Source organism: Vigna umbellata, chromosome 4 (genome assembly GCF_029865625.1).
Source record: "Vigna umbellata cultivar VRB3 chromosome 4, Vumbellata_1.0, whole genome shotgun sequence".
NCBI lineage: Eukaryota > Viridiplantae > Streptophyta > Magnoliopsida > Fabales > Fabaceae > Vigna > Vigna umbellata.
The window spans coordinates 74,197,228-74,207,796 of NC_142168.1; the positions used below are offsets into that span (position 1 = coordinate 74,197,228).

Genomic DNA, 10,569 nt, shown 5'->3' on the forward strand with positions numbered 1-10,569 from the left:
AATAAAAATAGTAATAATGAAAATTAAAAAATTAAAAAATATAAAATCTAATTTAATATATTTAAATATATTAAATTATATTAATTATTAAATTAAAATTAATTAATTATTAAGTTTTAAATAAAAAACAAAATTTTAAAAAGTTTTATTTATCAAATTTTGATATTCAATAAACTATATTTTTAATTTTGTTTTTTAATTAAAATTTCATAATTATTTAATTTAATTAAAATTCTAATATTATTTAATATATTTTAATATTTTAATAATTATTAAAATATGATTTATATTACAATAATAATTATATTAAAAAATAAAAATAAAATATTTAAAATAAAAATACTAATAAAAAATTATATAAAATTTGATTTAATATATTTAAATATATTAAATTATATTAAAAATTAAATTAAATTAAATAATTATTAAATTTAAATAAAAGAACTAAATTTTAAAAAACTTTGTTTATCTAATATCAAAACTGTTAAAATATGGATAAACAAATTTTTTTAAAATTCTGTTTTTATTTAAAATTTAATAATTATTTAATTTATTTTAAAATTCTAATATTATTTATAGTATTTCTAAACAATTTTTTTAATATTTATTATTACTAGTTTTATTTTAATGACTTTTGTTTTTATTTTTTAATATAACTATTATAATAGTTGAGATTATATTTTAATAATTATTAAGATATAAATGTATGTTAAATAATATTAAAATTTTAAATTAAATTAGATTATTATTAAATTTTAAATTTAAAAATGAAATTTTAAAAATTTATGAAAAGAATTTCAAAATCTATATAGATTTCAAAATCTATTAAAGGACGCAGAGAGAGAAAAAAATTAGAGGTATGCAAAGTAACTTTATAAAAAAGAAAAAAATTTTGAAAAATAATGATTAAGGTTAAAATTGGAATTATAAATCTGAAGATGTTGGAGGCTTAGGGTGAAACACCCTATCTTACACATTTGTGAGTCCATTCATTCTCCCTTTTCTCAGAAAATTCATTGAATCAAACTAGCATCAGTTCTCTTCCATTCTCTCCAACAATTCATGCATGAAAACAATCATAGGAAAAAGCAAGAGCAAACTGAATCAGGGAAAAGTTAAATAATTTAGTTTTAAATTGACTAAAATTTGTACTGGTATGACATTTTTTTCTTAGTTATTTTGAAGTTAGATAAAATTGGTTTTGTATATTTTGTTTTTATCAATATTGATTCTGGATCATTGAATTTGGAAGTCGACATAAGTGTGTGTGTGTGTATATATATATATATATATATATATATATATATATATATATAAATTCTTGATTTGATTACTCTATTTTGTACAAGGGTTGGTTTTGTTGTGTGTACGTGTGTTTTCTGCTTTTCACTTGTTTGAGGAATGGCATGAACGAAATTGGTTGAGATACATCCATGTAACATTCACTCCAAAAGGAAACAAAAATGCAGAAAGATAGAAGGAATGTTGACAACAATTGAAAGATGATCCATTAAGAATAATGAGTTTATGTGAGGGTTTTGAATGCTTTTCTTATTGAGCTAAGAACACCTCTGTCATTCATATTTGAAAGAATGGTTGTGGAAGTGGTTTTCCTTCCAAAAATGCTTTCAGTAGCACCAGTGATCTCTCTGGCTGGGAAAATGGAGCTTCATGAGCAGCTCCTCTTACAGTGGCAAATGATAAGATGTCTCCATATACTTGTGTCCAACCAGCCACCTGAAAATTATCAGAAAAGGTTTGAGCTGATTGACAGAACTAAAATGCAGTGAAAATTTTCAGGGTCTTCATGCATTAAGTCTTAACCTGTCTTCCCTCAAACCAGGTTCTATAGGACACTGTTGTGTTAAGTCCAAAGTTCTTGGCCAGTCCATTTACCAGGGATCTTGTACCAATTAATGGGATCACTGAATCTTGATCTCCACTGCAGTAAAGAGAAGAAATTGTTTGCTTTGCTTAAGAATGTTAGCATAAATAATTGTGACAGGAATGTGGTGCATAGGCATGATAAAGTGAACATTTGATTTCATGTTAGATTAACTCAAACACCGATTCATGATCTGCAACCAAAATAAAGTTACTTTGAATAACTTCCATGCTTTACATATGAAATGTGAGTTCGAAAATACAAATGCTGAACCAAACATGTACTAAAATTTCTGTAATAGAAAGAAACCAAAAACTCATTTACCTGTATACCAGAACCCTGATACCAGACTTAGCAAGTGCACCAAGAATAGAAATAATTGGAATCTCTAGATTCTGCATGTCATATTTAAGAATACTGTGACAAAGGAAAAATATTAGTAGCTATCCAAAAGTCTCACTGAAAAGGAGAACATTTATTGTATTGTATTAACAAGCACCCTGATCTTGAAAGTTCGGTGCTAGATGAAATAGGGTGTGGAACTTATATTTTATCCCTCTTTTTCATTACACTATTTTTAGTGAAACTAGAATTCTCTAATCTTTGGAACTTGAGATCAAACATTATAGGGGAGAATTGTGATGGGGATTTTGAGAGAGGATTTACAGAAGAGATAACCTATATAAGAGATTAACATTACCTTCAACTCAAACCCTTAAAGACAATTGGTATATCGATCTTCTTTCTTATAAGACATTCAACTTACTCATTTCTACTCATTGTCCCTAGTCATATTCTTTTTTACTCCATTCTAACATTCTCAATCTTTTGCTAGTTTTTTTCTTTAAAAGTAGAATCTATATGTTATACTTGATCCTATCCTAATCAAACACTCTATTAATGACTTTCGGACTTTTTGGACTGTTTTTGAGAATTCACGTCAGACTATAAATATAACCAAATTATAATATAAGTAGATATAAACCTTATCTTAAACTGATTTTATGAAGTTGAGTTAAGTTTAAAGTTAAAAAGGTTGTAACTAGTGTTTTGCCATCTTTTAGGCAACAAAACTTACTCGCTGCAAACTGACCAAGAAGTGATCCCTACGAGCTTAGCATGAAGAGCTTTTTGCACGTCTTTCCTATTCATACATATGCAGTAGTTTCATCTTCCACACAAACATCTATCTTTCCTCTCTCTTGCTGCATAAGAGTTCAAAGCTTGCAAAATAACTAAGCAGGAAAACACATGACATGTTTGGACAAGTATAGAAAAAAAAGAATTAAACTCTCGAGTAAAACTTGTCAAATAAGTTATTGAAGAAAAACCAATCAAGATAGACACAAAATGAATGAAGCATATACCAGTTGAGTCAGTTGATTCAGCACATAAGCCTGTTGATCTACCGATGAAAGACACACATCAAGTGTAACATCATATGTATCAATATATCTACTAACTTCCGTTGCCACTAGCCTATTTACTCCTGAACAAATGGGGGTAAGTGTCCCACTTTGATGCTGTCTCCTAATTTGGGAATAGTTGCATACTTTGGTGAAGATTTCGTAAGTTGAATCTGATATTAGGCCATGGGACCAGAAAAACTCAGCTCTAGAGTTGAAATCCGTGTTAAATTCTAGAAGAGGATTCCCTATCTGCAAGTATAAAATATGAGAAACAAGTTGTGCTGTTCAAGTTAACAAAAAAGTGCTTCTTATCTATCAATCATTAAAAATATCTCATGTGTGTACTCACTGCTATTCCCTTGAGATTGAACCTGGTCTTGGTTTGAACAATGAGTTGTGCAAGTTGGGGTGCATAGTGACCTGAAAACTAGTGTGCATTACCTCACAGAAACAACACAAAATGAAACATCATTCATTTACCATATATATTATTAATACCTGCATAGCTTTCCCCTGTGATAAAGAAATCATTGTTTTTGAACTCTGGGAATTTAGTGAACCAACGCTGTAGGAAAACAAGATTGTCCCTTGCTGTAAGGAAGTGGAACCACACATCAGATTTTTGAGAAATGTGACATCATAGTTTGATCCTTAATCAAACTACAAATATGATTAGTAGTTAAGTAATTCAGTTCAACTTGTTAGCAGCTAAACCGTGACTCGTTTAGTACTATTTAAATGCTACTTTACAAAAATGCAAGGGAAGAAGAGAAGAAGAACCTGTCATTTCATCATTCACATAGTCATAGAAAGATTTGTTAGCAGAGTAGGAGAAACCAACACCAGCTGGTGATTCCAAGTACAGCACATTTGCCTCTGCAACAAAGACAAACTCAAATCAATAAGAAATTTAGATTAAACCTAAAAGGTCACTTAGCATATCCAACAAAAAGTACAAGATTAGCTGAGTTTTTTGGATTACCTTTGTTCCAGCTAAATTCATTTTTCAAAAGTCCATTTTCACTTGGTTTGAAAGGGCCATGCTCAACAAAAGCTCCAGCACCAACAGAAGAACAACCAGGCCCTTCAAAACCCAAACAGCATATTAAATTGCTTCTTCCACTGAATCTAAAGGGTTTGGTTAAGATTACAAAACCAAAGAAAAAAAAAAGAAAAAAAGAAGAAATTTTGTCATTTACACTACAGCATATACCAATACCTCCATTTAACCATAGAACTAGTGGCTTTGAAACTGGTTCCACTTCTGCCTCAACAAAGTAGTAAAACAAAGCTCTCTTCTGCTTCTCATCCACAGTAATGTAACCTGCATATTGCTGGAATTTGACTGGTGGCTGCCCTGGCAAAGTGCTTATCTTATCAGCTTGTGAAACTGAATTCACTCCCACAAAACTTTGTGCTATAACAAATAACAGTGATGCTGCAATCATAACAAATGACTGAGACATCATAGTAAGATCTGAGAAGGGATTGTTGGTTTGAGGATGGTTCTGTGTGTGTTCTTTGAAAGTTGAAGGCAGAGTAAGGAATATAGTAAGGGCCTATGTGAAAATGATTATTATAGTACTGTGGTATGTGTTAGTGTGCATGTTGGGTCCATGACTCTGAAACAAGTTTTGGTGGTGACCCCAATGTCTTGAATCTTGGAGCTTCATTATTACTACAACACTACTTCACATTCAAAAGAGTTCAATTGATGCATTCTGCAATTGTTTATCTAAAACAAATTTTCTTTTGTCCTCATTGAGTAATGGAAATGTGAAAAAGGGAATACAGATCAACGAATTAGTATTTATTCAGAAAAATAATTTGTTGAGATGCTTCTGATGGAAAAAGATTAAACTGAGAAAGTTAAAATAATGAAAAAATTGATTAGATCTTTTTTAAAGGCAAACAAATATCTGAAAATCTGGTCATGCTTACTTTGTTCTGTCGTGATTAGTATTCTCACTTTAGAGTTATGTGTAGGATTAAATACTAAAAAAGTATGAAGACCTTCAGCATGTTTATTCATAAAAAAACAGCATGAGATTGTTAGGTTGGAGTTCACACTTGCAACAAGTTGAAAATTGTGCCATAGCTGACTGATCAACTAAGTCACGGGGCATTATTACAGATTGATAGAGAAAGATGATAGCAATAAGACAACAATTGCTGGTGATGAAGCAATCATTTCCCTCTTCTCTCAGTCTTCCACTTTTGTCTATATTTATTTCTGTAAAGAAAATAAACACGATTTTTGTTTATCTCTTATCATATATCTCATCAAGGGCTTGGTGAAGTTTTTTATTTTATGGTGCTTGCATTTTTATGTTTAATTTCTTCATGAACTCCTTTTAAAAAATAGTTTTTCATTAATTGAAATTAATTTATGCATATTGATGTAAATTTTATAATGTAATTTTCCTATTCTTTCTCTTATATTTTTAACTCGTGCATACTGCTTTGTACTAAATTATCATATTAGAAATTTCTATTTTGTTAACTCAATCAAGTGTTTTGAATATCTTATAAATTTGAACGATTTTTATTAAAAAGTTATTTTATTGAATGTTTAAAATATTGTATACTTTTATTTAAATATCTTGTTTTTCTTAATCTCATTTCTCTCGAGTTTTCTTGTTTTTTTTGTCTTTAAAATATATTATTTTTTATACATAAAAAATAAATATATTTTAAAATATCAAAAGACACGACAGAAAACAATACTGAATAGAGAATCCAAATTTGTTTTTGCCTCTCTATTCTTCTTTAATTTACCCGTCAACTCGTTCTTACAAAAAGAGAGAAAAACCAAACTGATCTTGTGAAATTGAGGAAATTGAAGAACTAATTCGACCTGTAAATTAGAAATGAAAAGATAAAAAATAGTCGTATCATTTCATTAACAACAAAATCAAACAGTAAAATATTTACAAGAAAATTAAAAAATATTTTTAAATATTCAATAAAACACAAATTGTTAATATAAATTAAATTGAAAATATAAAATATAAAATAGAAAATATGAGATACTTAAAACTTAATTCAACTTACTCTTTATTATATAAATAAATCTTCGACCAACTACTTAACTCTACTTAACTCTACTTAATACACTGACTTAATAATTTTGTCTTATTATTTATTTTACTTAGTCTTTCAATAAAATAGGTAATTACATCTAATCTTTTTGAAATATTTCATAACACTCTGGAAATCACATTTACAAAGAGTAAAATTGCTATTTTCAAAATTATGGGGTGCAGAAAGAAAAGTCCGAAAAAACACTATATAAGCCCAACAAAAAAGCAGTGGCTTATCGTATACTCCAACAAAAATGTTCTATTCTCACCTCTTAACTTAAATATATGATTAAATACTTTGAGCTTAACCATAATAAATTTTGTTATCATTTTTAAATTAAATTTATACACTTATTTCACAACTCTTTACAAAACCTGCGACATGCATGAATTCATTTAAATTACCCATTTTTAAATTCACATTCATTATTTAAATATTTATTTTTATATACATTTCTAAAATATTTAGTAACATATTGAAAATAGTTATATTTACATTAAGGGCATTATTTTTTACATTTTTTATTCAACATATCTTTTCTTAAAAAAATTTAAGCATATTGGGATATATTATAATTTGTTCTTTCATAAAATAATTAATAGTAATATAATATTTATGCGAATCATATACATGAAAAAAGTTATAACAGTTGTAACTCTAAATTTGATAATTCATTTTGTCTGTTATTGTGAATATTATACATGGTCTATATAGATGAGTTTTGTGTGGGGATGATAATTGTAAATAAATTTGTCTTCATAAACTCGTTTATGTTTTTGAAAAAAAAAATTCACATATTTACTAAGTACAGATATAAATATAAAAATAATATCTGACTTTTTGAATTAAATATGAAATGAGATTTGGTTCTTATTTTTATAATTGTTTTAATACTCATTTTCATCTCCTTTAAATTATTAAACTACTCTTAATATATTATAAGAAATCTTTATAATGGAGTTTTATGAAAAAACTTATTATTACCTTTATAAAAAAAATATGATATTAAAATTGACTCGGAAATATTCTACTCACCAATCTCATTTATTTATTTATTTATAAATAACATAAAATTAGGATCACTAAATTAAACTTCATTCCATCTTATTGTAAAATTTAAATTAAGACAAACTTTCAAGACTATCTATAGATAGAAATATAAAAGATGTGGTGACATATTTTGTAATTTCCGTGTTTGTAAGATTTCATTGTTCTTGCTGTCTCCAATATCTTTTATTCTTTAGACCATATACAATTATACAAAATCCAAACAAAAACAACTTTTCAATTGGACAATAACTCCTTCAGATTAAAAAGAAATGTAAATACATAATTAATCTTAAATTTAAGAAAGATAAAAGTGCTAAATTACAATATTAATAGATTTGATGAAGTACCGTGAAAAAGTATAGAATTTGTATTTCATATTTATTTCCATTCAAATATATTTGTTGTGGTATTCTTAGCGGTACACATATTTATTGAATAATATTTTACAAAATATAAAAATAAAAAGTTATGTTATTAGAAATCTTTTACAAAACCTACTAGGTAAAATTTGCACTTAATTATTAATTATATATTGTAATTATTTTTATCTTTGATAATTTGAAATCTCCAACACATCACTTTCATATTAAATATCTGTAGATGGTGGAATAATAAATGACAACTTGTATAAAGTGATGTTTGTAATAACGTGTTTTATCACTATTCTATATTAATTCTATATGAGATCTCTATCCCATCTATTTAAATAAAATATTGAATATGTTATATAATTTCTAAACTTCAAAATTGTAATTTGTGTTTTTTACAAATTTTAATATATTTTGGTCTCTTAATTTTAAAATAAATGAATATAATCATCTTATTCCAACCAAGTTAATTCTTTTTTGTGTTAAATGATATTTTAGACTAACATTTGAATTAAAATGTGTCAAATAGTAGAACAACTCAGTCAATCTAAAACATTGTTTACCATATAAAAAAAAATAATATAGATAAGTTATGATTATTATATCTATTAATTCTTAAAGTTTGAAACTAAACTATATCCAAATTTAAAATATAAATAAATTTTAACTTCACGTTAAATAAAAAAAATATTTCACGCCCATATCCAATCTCTATGTATTGTAGGAGTAACCTCATAAGATGAATAGAAATTTATTTGGCATATACTTGAATCCAATTACTTGTGAATTGGTATGAAGAAGAGCAGAAAAAAGAATGTTGTGAATTGGTAGGGGAATCTCTATGTTACTTTCCACAGAGATTAAGATTCTTGTCTACTTATATAGGTGATGATGAGGCAAATAATCAACCATCACTTCTTTTCTCACAAAGATTCCTTGAATCATGTAACTATCAACCAATGATCATGGCCAACCCCATTACCCTACATTGTGCCTCCTATCATGGACCAAACTTAACAATTTCTACAACTAAATTCCTTTCAACTTGCTACAACAGCCTCAAAAACCATTCATAACAATTCAACATTAGATCACTTAGGCCCTGTTCTTTTGAGTGGATTTGAGAAGATTTAAGAGGATTTGAAGATAAATTTTTTTGTCGATTATTTGAGTGAATTTGGAAATAAAATTTGTGAGAATTAGTATATAATTGCATTGACGTGACAAATTAAAAAAAATTATTTCCAAATTCACTCTCGTTTACTTCCAAATTCACTCAAATAAACGACAAAAAAATTTATCTTCAAATCCTCTCAAATCCCCTCAAATCCACTCAAAAGAACATGCCTTAATAATGTCAGATCATTTTAATTTAATCATTAATTTTGAAATTAAGATGTTAAAAAACAAAAATAGATAAAAAAATATATATAAATGGAGACTTTCCCATAAAATGTAGTTGTTTGAAGAATAGTAGTTGTAAAAGATTTGGGGTAAAAAATGTTCTCTCATTATTATAAAAGCATCGTACATGATGCCAATCCTTGGAGCATCACGAAGATATGGATGAATAAAGTCAATGTAAATTCCAATTATTGGTAGAGAAACAATAATAGTATATATAGGTTGGGGACACTCTATAATCAAGTTGTAACCTATAGTCCTAGTATCATTTATATTTACCTCACAAATATAATACCTTTGTATTGTTATATTTATATCAAAATTTTTACACACGACTGATTGCGCATTTTTTCCATTTTTTTGCAAAGAAAAATATGCTTTCTAGATAGTTGTTCAATATTAGTCAAACAATGTGTTGGACATTTTGTATTCACACACATTTTAAGTACGACCAAATATTAGTAATCGATTCTTATATAATTTAATGTGTTTTTATTCTTGATCTTCAATACATTCTTTTTTATATTTTAAATATTAAATTGGATATTTTTGGGTGGTCCCACAACTATACAATAACATATAAAATGTGTCAATCAAATCTTATTAAAATATTTTTTGATAACGAAAAAAAAACTATAGTTTAACCTTTCAAAATAAATAAATAAATATTATATTATAATTAGACACTTATTAAATTTTTAGTCTCATAAATTTAAGTATTTTTTATTGAGTTTATATTAATTTTTTTATATATTAAATATTAAAAAAATTATATTTTTCAATTAAATTTTTGTCTTTTTACTTTTACATCAATTGGTATGATTATTATTCTGTCTCATTAATATAAAATGATATTATTATTAATATTAAATTATAAATGAATTCTATTATTTTAATTAAAAAAATGTTAGAATATATATTTATATTTAAAGTTTATGTATTATTTTGATCTTGACACAAAGTCAATTGAAAGATTAGGTAAAAGGTCCGAAAATTGAAAATTGAAAATATGAAAAGGAAAACCAAATTTAGTTGAAAACATTTATAAAAAGTTGATAATTAAATATTAAAGTGGCCATCATTTTCCATAATCTAATGAGAATTGAGTATGCAAAGAAGGTGAGAAGAAAGAATCTTTGTACGGACAAAAGTGGGCATCTAGAGAATGTTGGAGAGTGTGGAGGACAAAGTACAAGATCTGAACCTAAGCAACGTTGTTATAAGGAAGATATTGTTGTTGCATGTAATGTAATAAATGACACTTTTGCTTCTCACTTGCTCCAACTTTTTCCCATTGAAGATCCTGCAAGAATGAGAATAAAATAAAGTTAGGCATCACACCTACTTGATCATAGGGGGCAACCTACTA

At 26.7% G+C, this 10,569-nt stretch overlaps 1 pseudogene; it reads right to left on the bottom strand.

The window, feature by feature from the left end:
• Positions 1–1,485: 1,485 nt before the first annotated feature.
• Positions 1,486–5,092, bottom strand: LOC148201279 (serine carboxypeptidase-like 45; annotated as a pseudogene).
• Between the last annotated feature and the right edge of the window lie 5,477 nt (positions 5,093–10,569).